Genomic DNA, 18,232 nt, shown 5'->3' with positions numbered 1-18,232 from the left:
CCAACATGGCAAAAGCCCATCTCTACTAAAGATACAAAAAAAAAATTAGCCAGACATCATGGTGCATGCTTGTAGTCCCAGCTATTCAGGAGACTGAGGCACGAGAGTCACTTGAACCCAAGAGGTAGAGGTTGCAGTGAGCAGAGATCACGCCACTGCACTCCAACCTAGGTGACACAGCAAGACTCCATCTCAAATAATAATAATAATATAATAAAATGCAGTGTGATAAATGCTTGATAGAGAAAGGGGCTAAACCAGAAAGTTGTTGGGAGCAGGAGAAAACAGCATTCATGGAAGAGGAACGTGTAAAGGCAAGAGATTTGTGAAAAGTCGTGTTGTTATCTGAGTAATGGAAAACATTTCCCTGTGGCTGGAGCTCTGGGTGAGCAGGTGAAGCAAAATGAGATGAGGTTGGAGGGACAGGTTGGGGCCAAAACGAAGGGCCTTCTATGCTATGCTGAGGTTTAGGGCTTTTTCTTATAGACAACAGGAGATAATGGAGGTCTTTTCACAAACATTTGGCATTAAAAAAAAAAAATTCTGGTGGCAGCATGAAGGACAGACTAAGATTGGGAGAAAGTAGGAACCAGGATACCATTTAAGCCACTAATGGTACTCTAAGGTAGTGTCACATACTGGAAAGGCTTTGAAAGGAAGGAAAAAGTAGGAGTGAACCTAAGAAATACCAGAATTCGAAAGACAGCCAGAAGAAGGGGAGCCTGCTTTAAAGGCTATGCCATCTTCGAATCAAAAGGGCAAGAAAGTATTGAGAGGTTAGAAAGTAGTTCAAAAGTAGCTAAAAAGGGATCATAAAGCCCTGAAAATAGGCTTTTGGTGACCAGTGTGAAGAGTTGTTTTAGTGGCTCAGCAAGGAGAAAATTCCCTTTATTTTGAGTCTTACACCCAAGTTTATATCCTATTTTAAATGGTTTGTTACAGTATTAACTAATACGGGGTACTTTTGAGTATGCTAAATAATTAAGAAGTAAATTAGATTTGATGCTGGAATGATTTAATTATATTTACTTAAGCTTTATGTTAAATAGCTTAGAGGATAGAACATTAGTAATGATAGCTAACATTTGTTACATGTCAGGCCAGGGTTTAGTTCTTTGCATATATTGTTTCAATTAATCCTGTGAGGTAGATACTATCATTATGCACATTTCACAGAAAATGCTGAGGCATTGTATGAGAACAAGCACCCTATTTTGTTTTACTTTTTGTAGTCATCTTTGACTTCACTCTTAAGTCAGTCTGGTGACATAGCTAGGTAAACTGAGGACAAATTCAGCTTCATTCACATCTGGCAAGAACCCTCCTCCCTCCTCCTAGCTCTTTCCCCATTTGTTACCTCATCTGTCTCCTGTTTGGGTACTATTCTTGTACTTCATCTTGTCAGCTGAATTTGGGTCTTCTGACCTAAATTTTAGTGCTCTCTAACGATCTAAAATTACACTTACTTTGCTCTTTTCTGTTATTTGCCTAAGCTTGGCCCTGGGCACCCAAACCCTATTACCCAGCCTGCTTGGTTAGCCCCCTCTTGAAAGCTGCTTTGTCTCCACAGCATAGTGCCTTGCATACTTTAGGCAGGTACTCAGCAGGATTTTGAAATCTAGTATGTAGTGAGTGTCTCTTTAGAACTTAAGAAGCTAGAAGAGGCATAGAGAAGAGAGGTCTGAAAATGTCTCAGAGCTAAGGAAGATACGATGTTGAGATAAGGGAATGACCAGTGATGTCAGATAATGATTATGGGAAGATCGATGGGGTTTGGCAAATGGGATGTCATTTGCATAATCTTCTGGTGAGCAGTTTAACTATAAACCAGATTGTTAGGAATGAAGAATTTATAAGAAGAAAATGGAGGCAGCCAAATTTTATAGATCATTCTTTTCAGAAAGTTGTCCATTTCAAAAAATAGAATCAGGATTTTGGTTTGAATGAAAGTTGGGTTTTGTTTTTGTTTCATGTGCATGATTGGACAGACCAAAGTTTGTTAGGCAGATGTTAGAAAGAGTTGGTGAAGGGGCAAGAGTGAAGACAGCAGGGAAGAGAAGCAGCAAGAAGGAATGATTGAGGTAATGATCTCTCAGATGCTCAGAACAGGTGTGAGAGGGAATCAAGGACAAAGATGCAGCTGTTAGAAACAGGAGCCAGGCCCAGGCGCAGAGACTCACTCCTGTAATCCTAGCACTTTGGGAGGCTGAGGCAGGCGGATCACCTGAGGTCAGGAGTTCGAGACCAGCCTGGCCAACATGGTGAAACCCTGTGTCTACTAAAAATATAAAATTAGCTGGGCATGGTGGTGCACGCCTGTAATCCCAGCTACTCGGGAGGCTGAGGCAGGAGAATCACTTGAACCTAGGAGGTGGAGGTTGCAGTGAGCCGAGATGGTGCCACTGCACTCCAGCCTGGGTGACAGAGCGAGACCCTGTCTCAAAAAAAAAAAAAATTATGCTTCCCTACAAGGCTAGGGGTGGAGGAGTAGTTCATGTAAGGGTAGTGGTATTATACAAATCTTAAACAATAAGAAAATTACTAGGTTTTCGAGGGCCTGAAAAGAATCTCTAAGTTATAAAAAATATATCCAAATCTTCTTTAAATGATCTAAATTCTTACAGTGTTGGGAAGGGTTCAATATGCATAATTTAGGATAAGTCATATTTGCAAATCTTCTCTGCAAGCCCCTTCCTATGTGTTAAGAGATGGAGAAATATCAAGTTCATTTGACCCTTTAACCCTAAGAGATGAGTGTTTCATATTCTGAAATATTTTACTGGCTATAATTTCAGATGCAGCTGCTTTTAAAAGAGTGTCTGCTGATTATGAAAAGCTGGGTTTTGAGAATAAGTACTAGAGTAGACTATTTGGAATCCAGGAGTTTTATTTTACTACTTTACATCTGCATTGCATCAGACATGGCGCAAGTTAGCATTCCATTTTTCATGCTTTTGTAGCCCTATTTTAGGTCTGTCTGTGCTCAGAATTGGTTTATATTTTCACCATAATCTTTATTCATTTGCCTGCACAGCATACAGCAGATAGATTATATGCAATGAATTTTAAATTCTATACCTATTTCTTTTACTATAGCCTTCTCCCATCATTTGCCAGCCCACATGTGGGAGCATGGAGTAATTTTAATATTAGCCAAATAAAAATTTAATTCAGAAAGCATATCTGCCAAAAGTATCATGTGCAGAGCCTCACAAAGCCTAATATATACATGTATTCATGATGGTTTCAATTCCGTTGTATTTTTGGATAGTGTCAGTATTCCCCTCCACTGGCATGAATAATTAGTGGGAATATCTGTATTTTGAAAATTCAAAAATTTGTTCCCTGAAGATACAGACTTGAGGAAAGAAATTTAGCCTACTCAAAACACACCAGAAGGTTACCTTGAAAGCAGTTTACATTAATCTTATTCAGAATTAGAAAGTCGATGCAGAATCAGAGAGCTGAAAAAGATGGTCTACGACATTCTGATTGTATGGTTGGTATTTGACTTTTTTGTTTTTTCTTCCAGAAGCAATGCATGTTCACTATAGAAAATCAGACAATGCCAAAAGGCAACAAGAAGAAAATAGAGAACACTTAAACGCATTACCCAGAGATAACCAATGTAAATGAATTGGTGGATATCCTTAGACGTTCTTCTATGTCACAGAATATATCTATTTATCTTTAAGAAAAAAATAGATTGATTCCATTTTCTAAGTGAGCTCGGAAATTTTCTTTTGGCTTTTTTATGACCATGTTATTATTTAATAAAACCTGTCATTGTGGAGACTTAGAAAACATTCTTCCTTTACTTCTTCAGGAATGAGAAATTACACGTAGGCAATTTATTCAACATTTTTCATTATGTCAGCATGATTAGATGCCAAATGGCTGTTTGGAATTTTTGAAGGTATGTTTTTTTGACACTTTGCCAGGGAAATCATAACTCTTAAAATTCTCCAATAACCCTAACCATACAATTGGAGTTATGGATAGATATTATGTTCCATGTTTTGTTGTTTTCTCACTGTTTCAGTATCTGGGATTAATGCCAAAAACTATTCAGCCTCACCCATTTATTAAATGAGGGTGTCCAACTAAGTTTATACAATAGAGTTTAGAAAAAAAAGAAGACCTTGTTTGTTTATCATTCTAGTTAGGTGTTTTTACATGAGCAAGAAAGAAAAGTATTGTTTCTTAAATTCCTTGATGAACTTGCCTGGTTGAGAAGTAGAGTATCATGGATAACAGAATTAATTACCTGACACCCAAGCCACAAGCAGACATCCTTGCTTATTCCAAACCGTCCTCCACACCGCTGCCAAAGTTGTTTGTTTTCTCAAATTCAAATTGATTACTTTCCTTCTTAAAGCCCTGAGTAGCTCCTCTTTACCCGCCCTACAGATTTAATTTATGACTCTTTAGAATGTGAAACAGGCTTTCTGTAATCTGTCAACCCCACTCTTAAATTCTTTACTCCAGTCATATTAAAGTACTTGGAATTCTCTGTTAATGTTGATTTCATACCCCTATACATTTTTTCCTGTTCTCCCCTCTTTTTGGAATGTGCTATCAAACCATGTCAGGTCAAGCATCGCTTCCTCTACAAAACCTTTCCTGACCATCTCCGCTGCCCTACTTTCCCTGCTTGGGGAAAATAGACTCTTTATGCCTCATTGTTTATGCATACATATGAGTAATTGTATCTCACCAGCAGTAACACACTGTTGTACCTCTTGTTTTCACATGTGCTTCTCCTTATTAGACTATAAACTCCATTCACCATCTTTCTGGAGCTGTCATCTTTCATTAGGAACATCGTAATAGTCTTTCAGCTAGTAGCCCACCCCCCTCCACTCTTACCTGCTTTTGAAGTGATTCTCCCCATCTCCAGAGTAAGTGGGCTCATCAAACTATGCTTCTCTGTGTGAAAGGTTTGGTGGTGGGAACTGGGTAAAATTAGCTCCAGGACACCATTAGCACTTGGTCTAATTTATTTACTACAGTAGGTATCCATGTGCTGAGAGGTTCTCAAGAAGGATGGGGAGTGGGGAAGGAGTAGGAGTAAGTGGAGAAAGTAGGGGCTGAGAAACTAGGTGAAGAATCAGAATCAGGTGTAGACAGCCATACGAGTCACAGATCTGAAAAGGTTGAGTTAGCCAGAGTTCAACCAGGGCTGCCAGAACTTGTGTGGTTAGGGTGTGCCAGGCAGTGCCATTAGGAGCTTCCATGTATTCAAGGGTTGGAGTGGTCATGAAATAAAAAAACGCTGTCCAGTGACCAAAAGTAGTTGCAAAATTCTGAGTTTGGAGCCGAGAGGAACATACATTGTGGGAGATACAACGAGCAGCCTAAGTCAGAGTCTTGTCAAAATCCATTTCATGAAAAGCTGAACTTTCAAAATAGTGTAGTTATATTTGGTGCATTGCAATGCCAAATAATTTCCTCCTTGACCACTATATTAAAGGGTTGCTTTCAGATGTCTTCCCCAAATGGTAAACATGATTCCAAGTGGTTTAAGTTCACACTTCTGTCAACAAAAATTTAACTTTTGTGGTTCTGATGGGTGAGAAGTGATAACTCAGGATTACTTTAGTTTGGATCTTTCTGATTACTATTCAGATCATGCATTTTTTCATGTTTACTGTTTAGATTTGCTTTTCTGAAAATGCCTATTCACACATTCTTTACTCATTTTTCTGTGGAGTTTTTTTTTTCTTTTTCCTGTAAATTTTTGGTCACTCATTTCATACTGTAGGTATTAACCTTTTTCTGATACATCCCAGATATTTCTTGAAGTCTACTATATAATAAGATTATTCTTTTCTTTATGGTATCTTTGACAATACACGTTTAAAAAATTATCTTTTCCTTTGCAGCTCCCTGCTTTGCTATTTCAGTTGAGAATGTTTTCCTAACCTGTAGTGTATAAATTCATTCTCTTAAATTTTATTCTAACATATTAATTTTTTTACATTTTTGTTTTTAATCCATATGGGATTTAACTTTGGATATGGATTAAATAGGGGTCTAGTTTTTTTTCCTCTAGATGGCTATATTAAAATCCCATGTATACTAAGATACATTTTAGCACTCCCCATTTTAAAGATCTATTTATTTTTCTGAGTAATACTAGCCAACACGTATCAGTGCCTATACTATAGATGTCAAATCCTGTCCTAGGTGCTTTACATACTTTACTTCATTTAATCCTGGCAGCATCATTGTGGGTAAATTCTGTTCCACATGAACTTTAAAATGCCTTTATCAAATTAAAAAGAAACCATTGGAATTATGATTAGAATTACATGAAATTTATATATGGATTTTTTGGAGAATTGACATGTTTTATGTCTTTCAATAATATTTTATTTTCTTCATATGTCTTAAACCTGTCTTGTCAAATTTAGCCTTAAGCATTCTGTACTTTTATCACTATTACAAAAAGAATATAGTCATACATCTCTTAACAATAGGGATACGTTCCGAGAAATGCAGCATTAGGCGATTTTGTCATTGTGAAAAATGTCATCGTGTCGTTACACAAACCTAGGTGGGATAGCCTACTAACACCTAGGCTGTATGGTCTAGCCTATTGCTTCTAGGTTACAAACCTGCATGGTATGTTACTGTATGGAATCCTGTAGGCCACTGTAATACAGTGGTGTTTGCTTATTTAAATATATCTAAACATGGAGAAGGAACAGTAAAAATAAAGTGTTTCATTATAATCTTAAGGGACCACCATCATACGTGCAGTCCGTTGTTGACTGAAACATCATCATGTGGCATATGACTGTGTTTTTCCATTCTCACTTCTTTTTGGTTACTGCTGCAACCATTCATACAGATGCAGTAAGGATGGTATGTGTATTAGTCAGCTTTGTCTAAATTACACTGCAATAACAAGCAACCTGAAAATCTCAGTGGCTTATAACAACAAAAAATTTCCTCCTCATACTGCGTGCCCATCCCAAGCTGGCTGCAGTTCTGCTTCACATCACCCTTACTCTGGGGCCCAGGCTAATGAAGCCATTGCTGTCAGGCACATTGCAGTCTTGTAGTAGAGAGGAGTCAAAGTATAGCATCTACTGGTTCTGAAAGCTCCTGCCAGGAAGTGTCACACATCACTTCCCCCACACTTTATAAGCCAAAGCAAGAAGTGCCCATATCCGACATTGAAGCATCCAGGATGCATATGTTCTCCACAAGGAAGGGCCCTTCAAGTCACAATGCCAAGCCTGACACCTAAGAAATAACCAGTGAGATAGGATCAGTACTCTTTCAACTTGAAGGGCAGCAAATATTTTGATCACTAATACCATGTATCACGATATTTTATTGTTAAGTTGGCGAGATTGAGAAATCCTAGAAAATGACACCTATGCAATAGATGTTTATCTCCATTCAACCATAATTGGTTTTTCTCTTACTTTCAAGTATGCAAGAAGGTGACGCTTTTTCTTGTCTCTTAAATATAGCCAGCCAGGTGCAGTGGGTCATGCCTGTAATCCCAGTACTTTGGGAGGCCAAGGCAGGTGGATCACCTGAAGTCAGGAGTTTGAGACCAGCCTGGCCAACATGGCAAAACCCTGTCTCTACCAAAAAATACAAAACAAAATTAGCCTGGCATGGTGGCAGATGCCTGTAATCCCAGCTACTAGGGAGGTTGAGGCATGAGAATCGCTTGAACCCGGGAGGCGGAAGTTGCAGTGAACCGAGATCTCACCACTGCACTCCAGCCTAGAGGATACAGCGAGACTCTATCTAAAAAAAAAAAAAAAAAAAAAAAAAAAAATTAGATATAGCCATGTGACTAATCCTGGCCAATGAAAATGTGAGTGGAAGTGATGTGTGTGTTTCATTCCTGCACAGAAGCATTGAGAAGTTGAAGCATGATTCTCCATATCTTCCCTGCCATAGTGATAATAGAAGTATATGCTGATGTAGAAGTACCGAAAGGGTAAAGTAGCTAGAATGTCATCATATAGAAGACAGTGGCTCTGGATGTCATCCAGATAAAGAGTCTGTGGTTTTAAGTCACTGAGACTTAAGGGTTTTTTTGGTTTTACTTTTTTATTACTGTAATATAACCTAGCCTAGCTTTAATCAGGATAGGCTAGGTTATGCTGTAGTAATAATACATATTTAAAATATTTTAACATAAAACATATGTGTGTGTGTATGTATATATATATTCATTTATCCATAATGTGTTGTAGGACAAGATCCTTCTCTTAAGTATGGGTCTACTGATTTGGAGTACCATGATATCTTTCTTGCATAAACTACATCAATAATGCATCATATACAGTTTTCAGTTTGGATTTCTCTAATGTGGTTCAATAACTTAATAAGACTTGTAGAAAAATGCAAATACAAAATCTTAAAATTTTCTCCTCATGCTTTACAATTGTTATGCCCAAACCAACAGCATTTTTTTGCAACCTGTCTTTATTGAACCTTTCTAAAGCAGACAACTTAGCTTCCATGAAAACAAAAATTCATTCTTATCACATTATTATGTGTTGGCTTCAGTAGTATTTGTTCAAGTTACTTGGTTTATAATAACAGTACAACTGTCATAAAAATGTTTAGGAGCAAGCACAACTAGAAATTGGTAAACAAACAACTCATCTGGTAAAAGTGGAGTACATGGTTATGTAAGCAAGTAGCTCACAAGTTGAGTGCATTTTTTCTGCCATAAGCAATAGTCTGTAGGTTTCACAGATGACATTGAGAGCTTGTGTAAACCCCAAGAGTTATTTAGATAGAAGCAAACGAAGAGAATATATGGAGAACAATGTACACACGTATGTATATTCACATATTTATGTATCTTTGTGTATTTATCTTGTGTCCAGCCATGTTAATAAAACAGATATGTTCTTTTTAAAAGCATATCTTAGAGCTTCTAAATATGTTGGCATATTATCAGCAAAAAGATAATTTAATCTCTTGTTTCCCAAATTTATATTATTTTCTTTCCTTATCTTACTGTACCTGCTAAAACCTCCAAAATAATGTTGAATAAATAATGGTGATAGTGAATGTCCCAGTTTTTTTCCTGATTTCAGTGTAAGTATATTTAGTGTTTCACTCTTTGGGATGATATATGTTATTAGTTTTTTGGTAAGGTCTTTAATATTTTAGGTGGTAACTTTCTGTGGCAGAGACTGGCTAGATGCTCACCCATACATTTTCCTTTTCTCCTGAGAACAGAGATCAACTACATTTTCCAGTCTTGCTTATAGTTATGTAGACCCAACCTAACTGAATTTTGATCAGAAGAATGTGGGTGGAAAAAAGAGATTATGTTTCCAGTACTAACCCTGAGCCTCCTACACTCTCCACACTGCCTTCCTTTCTCTACCAGTCAGATGCAGAGGACTTGGGACATCTTTCTAGAAGATGGAAGAACTACTGATGCAAAGAGCCCAGGTCTTTGAATGACTGTGGGTAGGAGAGCTCCATTGTTGTCCCACACTGGATTATGACATGAGGAAAAATAACTTACTGTGTCAAGCCAATAAAGTTTGGGGCTCTTTGTAGGACAAGTTAGCTTCTGCGGACTAAAACATCTAGTCAGATGTTATAGAGTTTTTAATTGGGATGACTGCTCAACTTTTTCAAATGCCTTTTAATCATCTATTTATATAATCACTATTTTCCCCCTGCTAATTTGCTGGCATGATGAATTATGTTGACAGGTTTCTTAATATTGAAACCATACCTGTATTCCTAGACTAACCCCACTTGTTTATATTTTTTTATTTTGAAATATTGTTTCTTAAAATTGTATCCAGAATTTTTGCAGTTATAGTCTTAAGTGAGGTCATTCTATATTTTCCTTTGTTATACTATTTTTTAATCAGATATTCAGATTAATATTTTGCTGACTTTATACAATTAAATGTGGAGCTTTCTGTCTTTTTCTATGGTCTAGAATGATTTGATTTTAAAAACATTGAACCAGGTGTAATGGCTTAGTCTGTAATCCCAGCTATTTGGGAAGCTGAGGCAGAAGGATCACTTGAGTCCAAAAGTTAAAGACCAGACTGGGCAACACAGCACAACCCCATCTCTAAAAAATATTTTTGTTGGATTTATTTCTAGATATTTTACATTTTGTGTTATTGTATCCCCTTAAAATTAGGTTTTGTATCTGTCTTGTGTTAATAGAAATGCAATCGACTTTTGCCTGTTGATTTTATGTCTAGCAATCCTGCAAAATTTTTAATTTTCTTATAATTTGTAGCAGACTCTTTGAGTTACCCATGTAGAGAATTATTGAACTTATAAAGTATGACAATTTTATTTTTTCCTGAGTCGTCTTTGTGTTTTGTTGTTATTGTTGTCATTGTTTTTGATATTCTGCAATGGCTAGAACTCCAACACAAAGTTATTAGGAGTGATGCTAATTTATCTCATTGTCTTATATCCTTTTAAAGGGAATGCTTTTAACTTTTTTTTTTTACTGTGGAGAATTACATTTGCCAGAGATTTATTTTTGCAGATACCATTTATTAGGTAGGCTAAGGACGTTCTTTTCTACCCTTTTTGGATGAGAGTTGTTTGTTTGTTTTCATTATAAGTGGCTTGTTAAAATTTATTGAATGTTTTTTCTGCCTCTTTTGAAATGACTATATGATTTTTCTATTTTAATCTGTTGATGTGGTCAATTACATTAATAAATTGTCTAATGGTGCAGTAACCTTACATTCCGGGAATAAACCCTATTGATCATTATCTGGATATGGTTGCTAATATTTTGTTTAAGATTTTTATCCATAATCAAGAGTGGAGTTAGACTGTAATTTTTTTCTTCTGTGGTTTTTGTATGAAGTTATATTAGTCTCATAAAATGAATTAGGAGATGTTCCTTATTTTATACTCTCTGAAAGAGTTTAGGATTGGAATTATCTGCCTTTGGATCCCGGTAAACTTGCCTATAAAACTACTTGGACCTGGACCTGGTGTTTGTTTTTGTTGTTGTTGTTGTTGGTTTGTTTCTGAGTCTCGCTCTTTTCGCCTGTGCTGGAGTGCAGTGGTGTGATCTCAGCTCACTGCAACCTCCGCCTCCCAGGTTCAAGGGATTCTCCTGCCTCGGCCTCTTGAGTAACTGGGATTACAGGCGCCTGCCACCATGCCTGACTAATTTTTCTATTTTTAGTAAAGATGGGTTTCACCATGTTGGCCAGGCTTGTCTCCAACTCCTGACTGCAGGTGAGCTGCCTGCCTCGGCCTCCCAAAGTGTTGGGATTACAGGCGTGAGCCACCTCGCCTGGCTCGTTTTCTTTGCGGGAATCAACTACTGACCGTATTTCATTAATGATTATAGGCTTGGTGATAAACTATTTAACAACCGATTCGAATGGTTACACCAGTTAATCAGAACAGACCCTGGTCCTAAGCAAACAGTATGACTGTATAGTTGCATACAGGCTAAATATCAACCCTCATATTTTCAATTTCAGATTTTAATTTTCTTCTTAAGTTAGTTTTGTAAATTATATGTTTCCAGGAATATGTCCGTTTTCCTTAAATTTTAAAATTTATTTACTGTTCATGTTATTTGTATCGTGTAATTGCTGTTGTATTTGCAGTGTTTCATTTTCCATTCTTTGTAGCTGCTTGCTTACTTCATCAGTTTGCCAAAGATCTGTCAGTTTTATTTTTTTTTCAAGGAACCAACTTTTTATTTTGTTGATCCTTTCTACTAAATGTTGTGTTTTGTTTAATTAATTTATGGTCTTAAAATTGTTATGTCCTTTATTCTATTCTATTTAGGTTTTATTTCCCTTATGCTTTCTTTTTTGACCAAGGAACTATTTAGAATTATAATTTCTGGGTTTTTTTTCAGATGGAGTCTCACTCTGTCACCAGGCTGAAGAGCAGTGGCGCAATCTCTGCTCACTACAAACTCTGCCTCCCATGCTCAGAGGATTCTGGTGCCTCAGCCTCCTGAGTAGCTGGGATAAAAGTGTGTACCTCCACACCTGGCTAACTTTTTCATTTTTAGTAGAGATAGGGGTTTCACCTGTTGGCCAGGCTGGTCTCGAACTCCTGACCTCATGATCCGCCCACCTTGGCCTCCCAGAGTGCTGGGATTACAGGCGTGAGCCACTGCACCTGGCCAGAGAATGTTTTTATTTTGCCTACCTTCTTGGAAGTAGTTTTTCTGGGTATAGAAATCTAGGTTTTCAGTTATTTTCTCTCTGCATTTTGAAGATATTATTCCATTGCCTTCTGGCTATTACTGTTGCCATTGATAAATGTGCCAAAAGTCTATTGTTCCCTTATAGGTGAACTGTATTTTTTTCCTTCTGGCTGCTTTAAGATTGTCTCTTTGTCTGCATTTTACTACAGCATGTCTTGATGTGAATGCCTTTTATTTATCCTGCCTTGACTTTTGGGAGCATTACTAAAATTTCCATGATAAAATAAGGGAGCCACTCTAAAATATATTCACATTTTACACTTGCCTGTTCCTCCTACTCCATCACCACCACTATCTTTGATTGTAGTTATGAGATCTGGAGCTGTGAGAACCATCTTGAAATCATAAGGTAACAAACGCAAAAATTGAGAAATGAGAGAGGAAGAACCTATGTCCTTGACAATCTCACTGGGCAATCTAGAGTTAGGCACCTGGATTGCTATAGAAGAAACATAAATGCCTTTTTTGTTTAACTTATACACTTTGGTCAGGTATTCTGTTGCATCCAAACGTGATGTTAATCAAAAGACAATACTTTATTTCCCATGTAAAATGCGCCAGAACATTGTAACGGAGTAAGTTTTCAGTCATGTTTTTCAAATGACTACTGATCATTTTGTATCAGGTACATGGAGAAATCTGTCTTTTGTCTTTAAGCATAGGTTTAAATTAATGACCAGTAAGAAGAGATTAATCACTGATTAAAGACAACTTTATAAGATTTCCCCTTCAACTGAAAATTTATTTGGAAAACTATATTTCTTGGAATTTCTTTTTAAACTTAATGTTGTTACTTATATTGTCAACAAAAGTCTCCCATCCTAAAAGTAAAAGTAAAAGAGTGTCATCTTTTTGTTATTTTTATTGCTGGCACTCCCAGTGCCATGCCATTAATTCTCTGGGAGATTTGTTTTTGGAGGGAGACACTGTGAAAAATGTATTTATTTTGTTAGGACAAAAGTCATGCAAATGCAGGAAACTAATTCTAGTAGTTAACAGATATGGAGAGTTTATGTGCATGTATACAAATGCCTCTTTTGTTTGAATGCCTGGGTATAGCAGCCATTGAAAGGTCAGCAGTTCTGTTAAAGACTTTGGAGGAGGGCTTGACTCCAAATGCTCATTTCCATTTTGTCTTCATAAATCTGGACACTGTATTCAAGTAGTCTACACTTGATATTTGAAAAATAACATCCTAACTATAGTGTCACTTCAAACAGAACCTAATACTTGAATAGCATTTTGTTTGTTTGTTTTGAGACAAGAGTCTTGCCCTGTCACCCAGGCTAGAGTACAGTGGTGCAATCATAGCTCACTGTAACCTCGAATTCCTGGCTCAAGTATCCTCCCGCCTCAGCCTCCTGAGTAGCTAGGACTATAGGTGCATGCCACCACACTGGGCCTTTTTTTTTTTTTTTTTTTTTAATTGAGACAGAGTCTCACTCTGTTACCCATACTGGAGTGCAGTTGCTCTATTGTAGCTCACTATAGCCTTGACTTCCCAAGCTCCAGTGATCCTTCCATCTCAGCCTCTTGAGTAGTTGGGACTATAGGCGCATGCCACCACAACCGGCTAAGTTTTTGTTTCTTGTAGAGACAGGTTTTGCCGTGTTGCTCAGGCTGGTCTTGAACTCCTGTCCTCAAGTTATCCTCCCACCTTGGCCTCCGAAAGTGCTGGGATTACAGGCATGAGCCATTGTGCCTGGCGTTGAACAGCAGTTTAGATTCACAAAATGCTTTCATGTGTATTAGCTCATTATTTTTTGTTGCATTTGTCAGTAGTTCCCCTTTTTTTTGGTAGTGAATAACTATTCATTGGTTCAGCAAATATTTACAAACTGAAGTGTTTACTGTGTTAGCTTCTTGGAGCACAATGCTTGCCAGACATGGTTCCCGTCCTCGTGGAGTTTCAGCCTTGGAGGAGCACACCTTAATCAAATGATAAAATAAACCGAAATAAAACTGCAGCTTTGCAGGTGCCACAGAAGAGAAATAAATGGTCCTCATAGAGGAGTCAGTGAGGTCAGAAGGCTTCTCTGGTCTGATGAGTAGAAGTTAACTGGGTGAAAAAGGAGTGAGAATAGATACAGGCAAAGGTCCGTGATATGAGGGTGCCTGGTGACTATGCGGGACTAGAAGAAAGCCAGTGTGGCTGCATCAGAAAAGCAAGGCTGTTTGAGGTTGGCAACGGTCCCGAACATGCAGGGTCTTGCAGGTAGAGGGGCCAGAAGAACAGTGAGGAGGCTGCAGCAGAGGAGAGTAGCTTGAGGATGGGGATTTGAGAGCAACTCAGAAGTCAATGACAAGATTTGGTGATGAATTGGCCATAGGGAATTATGAGAATGATGTCAAGGATGACTGTTTCACTTTTTGTTTTTTGTTTTGAGACGGAGTCTCGCTGACTCCCAGGCTGGAGTACAGTGGCGCGATCTTGGCTCACTGCAAGCTCCGCCTCCCGGGTTCACGGCATTCTCCTGCCTCAGCCTCCCAAGTAGCTGGGACTGCAGGTGCCCACCACCACGCCTGGCCAATTTTTTGTATTTTTAGTAGAGACAGGGTTTCACCGTGTTAGCCAGGATGGTCTCGATCTCCTGACCTCGTGATCCACCTGCCTCGGCCTCCCAAAGTGCTGGGATTACAGGCATGAGCCACCGCGCCCGGCCTTGGTTTTTTTTTTTTTAGAAACAGGGTCTTGTTCTCTTGCCTCGGCTGGAATGCAGTGGTGCAATCACAGCTCACTTTAACTTCGAACTCCTGGGCTCAAGTGATCCTCCTGCCTCAGCTTCCCAAGTAGCTGGTATCATGTCCAGCTAATTTTTATTTTTATTTTTTTGTAGAGATGAGGTCTTGCTATGTTGCTCAGGCTGGTCTTGAGCTCCTGGCTTCAAGCAATCCTCTTGCCTTGGCCTCTCAAAGTGCTGGGATTACAGGTGTGAGCCACCACACATGGCCAAGGATGACTGAAGTTTCTAATTTGTGCATTAATGGGTGTAGTGGCATTTCCTTAGATATGGAACACGGGAAAGGTACCAGGTTTGGGGGAGTCAATATGAGTTCTTACTTTAGACATGTTGAGTTTGCACCTTTGAGGTATTCAAAAGGAAATCTCAAGTAGACTGCTGAAAGACAGGCTTGGTGTCTGGAGGAGATACATAAATGAGACATCAGCATAGAGGCATTAACCAAAGCCTTGGGCATGGGGAAGTTCCTGCAAAGAAAAAGATACTTTAAGAATAGGAAAGAAACAGGAAGGAGCTAAAAGGAAAGTAGCTATCACTGAGCAGCGCTTCAGAGTTCTCCACTGAAAAAAATCCCTAAAAACAGAAGAAGGTGGATATTAACAGAGGGCGAGGAAGGAGGGGCAGTAGTTGGGCATGATTCAAAACTGTTGACTGCTAGCACAAAATTTACACATATTTTACATTTCGGGAATGCCTAATAGATCCTTGTTTGGTTTCATCAACAACAGAAAACAAAACTTCAGCCAGGCACGGTGGCTCAAGCCTGTAATCCCAGCACTTTGGGAGGCCAAGGCGGGAGGATTACGAGGTCAGGAGTTCGAGACCAGCCTGGCCAATATGGTGAAACCCCGTCTCTACTAAAAATACAAAAATTAGCTGGGTGTGGTGGCACGTGCCTGTAATCCCAGCTACTCAGGAGGCTGAGGCAGGAGAACTGCTTGAACCAGGACCCGGGAGGTGGAGGTTGCGGTGAGCCGAGATCACGCCATTGCACTCCAGCCTGGGCAACAAGAATGAAACTCTGTCTCAAAAAAAAAAAAGAAAACAGAACAAAACTTTAAGATTATTTACCCTCAAATGAAATTGATACTCTAAGAAGATATTTATCTTCTGGCTATATACATCCCTGACACAATCCTGAATTCTTCTAGGTATGGGTATAAATACTCCATTTTAAGGATCAAGAAGGTACAATTCTTTTTAGGAGCCAGGAAATCATAAACCAAAGAGGCTAAGAGACTGACAAAAATTGCCCATCAAATCAGCAGTACGATCTTGACAGAGCCTGAGTTTCATGATTCCTAACCAGTGTTCCACTTTTATCAACAAACATCAAATATCAAACACAGGTTGATAATCAATATTTCTCAAATACCTGCTAAGGTACCAGGCAGTGTGTCTTCTACCGTGCCACAGCCATGTCAGACTTAAATGGAGTTTCATGACCCACTGATACAGTCTAAGACATGTGAAATACAAGATTCTTGTATTGTTAAGGTTTGTATGCACTCACTGCGACAGATCATTCATTCTTAGGAAGAGGCAAGACATGAAAATCAAGATGAATTGGGAAATCTGGCTTAAAGGAGTTGCAGATGTAAGTGCAGAGAGGGAGGAAGGTGAGGAGAGAGACAGAATGGCTATAAAAGTAGCCAGTTCCCTTTACTTTCCTCTTTCTCTCTCTCAAACAGCTCAGTTGTCTTTTAAAAGTAGGTATGTCTTTTGAAAAGAAGCCATCTGCAAGTGAGCTTAGGGGTAGGTGGACCATTGATTGCGTCTGGAAAGCTCTTGTGTCTGTGGCTAACTGCAGCTGGGAATACAAGATCACTATAAAGGTGCTGAGATAAAACATGATCATGTCCCTCACTAAGACATTGTAGTGCCAGCGTGCTAGGTAAGCTCTGAAAGCATGTGCCAACTCTCCTCTTTCCCCATCTCATGGATGCACTTGCCACAGAACTCAGAGAGCTGGGCTACTATAGAGGCTTTCAAAAACCCAAAGAGGCCAGGCACAGTGGCTCACACCTGTAATTCCAGTACTTTGGGAGGCCGAGGTGGGAGGATTGCTTGAGTCCAGGAGTTTGAGACCAGCCTGGGCAACAAAGATCTTGTCTCTACAAAAAATTAAAAAATTAGCTGAGCATAGTGGTGCATACCTGTAGTCCCAGCTACTTGAGAGGCTGAGGCGATAGGATTGCTTGAGCCCAGGAGGCTGAGGTTGCAATGACCTATGATTGCACCACTGCATTCCAGCCTGGACAACAGAGCAAGGAAGGCCCTGTTTCAAAACACAAACAAAAATCCAAAGAGACTTGAAAGGTTTGTTAATCGTGTTGACCACTGCTGGGTTTTCCCCTCCAGTGTAGGGAATACCCTTCAAGTTTCGCAAAGAAAGAGGTATTCTCATGGCCAGGGCAGTCACTGCAGGCTTAACAGTGTTTCTACAGTAAAGATATGGTGATTTAGAAACTTGAAGTCTGGCTTGGGGTTTGAGGGCTGGTTCTGCTATTGGCCAGGTTCCCAGCAGTGCCCATAACTGAAGCTGGCATGAGAGGACGGTCCTCTTACCCCTGGTCCAGCTACCTCACAATACCTGACTGCTGTCGCCCAGTGTTCTTCATAGGTCAAAATGTCACACACATTTGATGACAATTCATGGAGTCATGTCTTCAAACAGGCGAAAGAGAGCCTAGCGGAGCATTACCTCAGTAAGCGTTTCTGTCGTGAGGAGGGCTGCAGCTTGTCCTGCTGTTGAGGAGAGAGGCTGCCTGTGGGGAATTTGGATTTCCTTCTTCTTCCACTACGTCCCTGGTCATTAAAATGGGGGATCTCCACAGAGTTAAAGGTTATTTTACACAGGAAGCACATTCAGTATTAGTACAACAAATGTTTTCCTTTCTCCAGCCATGGAAGAACTCCACTCACAGGGAGTTGTGATAAATCAGAGCTTCAGGCCTTTCCGCTCGGATACCAATAAGTCCTGCACTTAAGAATTGCTGACCTAAAAAGGATACTCAACAACGAGCATGTCTTTTTTTTTCTTTTAAAGAAAGCAACACCAGAAGCAGTCTGATTTCCTTGTACACTTAGATGCGTACAAAAAAGAAAAATGAGTCACTCCGAGTTTCTAACTTTAGTTCATAGAAACAAAGCACTAAATCATATAACTTGTCGGGAAAGACCTAGATATAGTCCTATCTAGATAACGTTCATATTAAAAGAAGCTAGAATTCTATTTTTGTGGTCGAGTTATGGGATTGGAGCT

Source organism: Gorilla gorilla, chromosome 14 (assembly GCF_029281585.2).
Source record: "Gorilla gorilla gorilla isolate KB3781 chromosome 14, NHGRI_mGorGor1-v2.1_pri, whole genome shotgun sequence".
NCBI lineage: Eukaryota > Metazoa > Chordata > Mammalia > Primates > Hominidae > Gorilla > Gorilla gorilla.
This window is presented reverse-complemented; position numbering follows the sequence as displayed.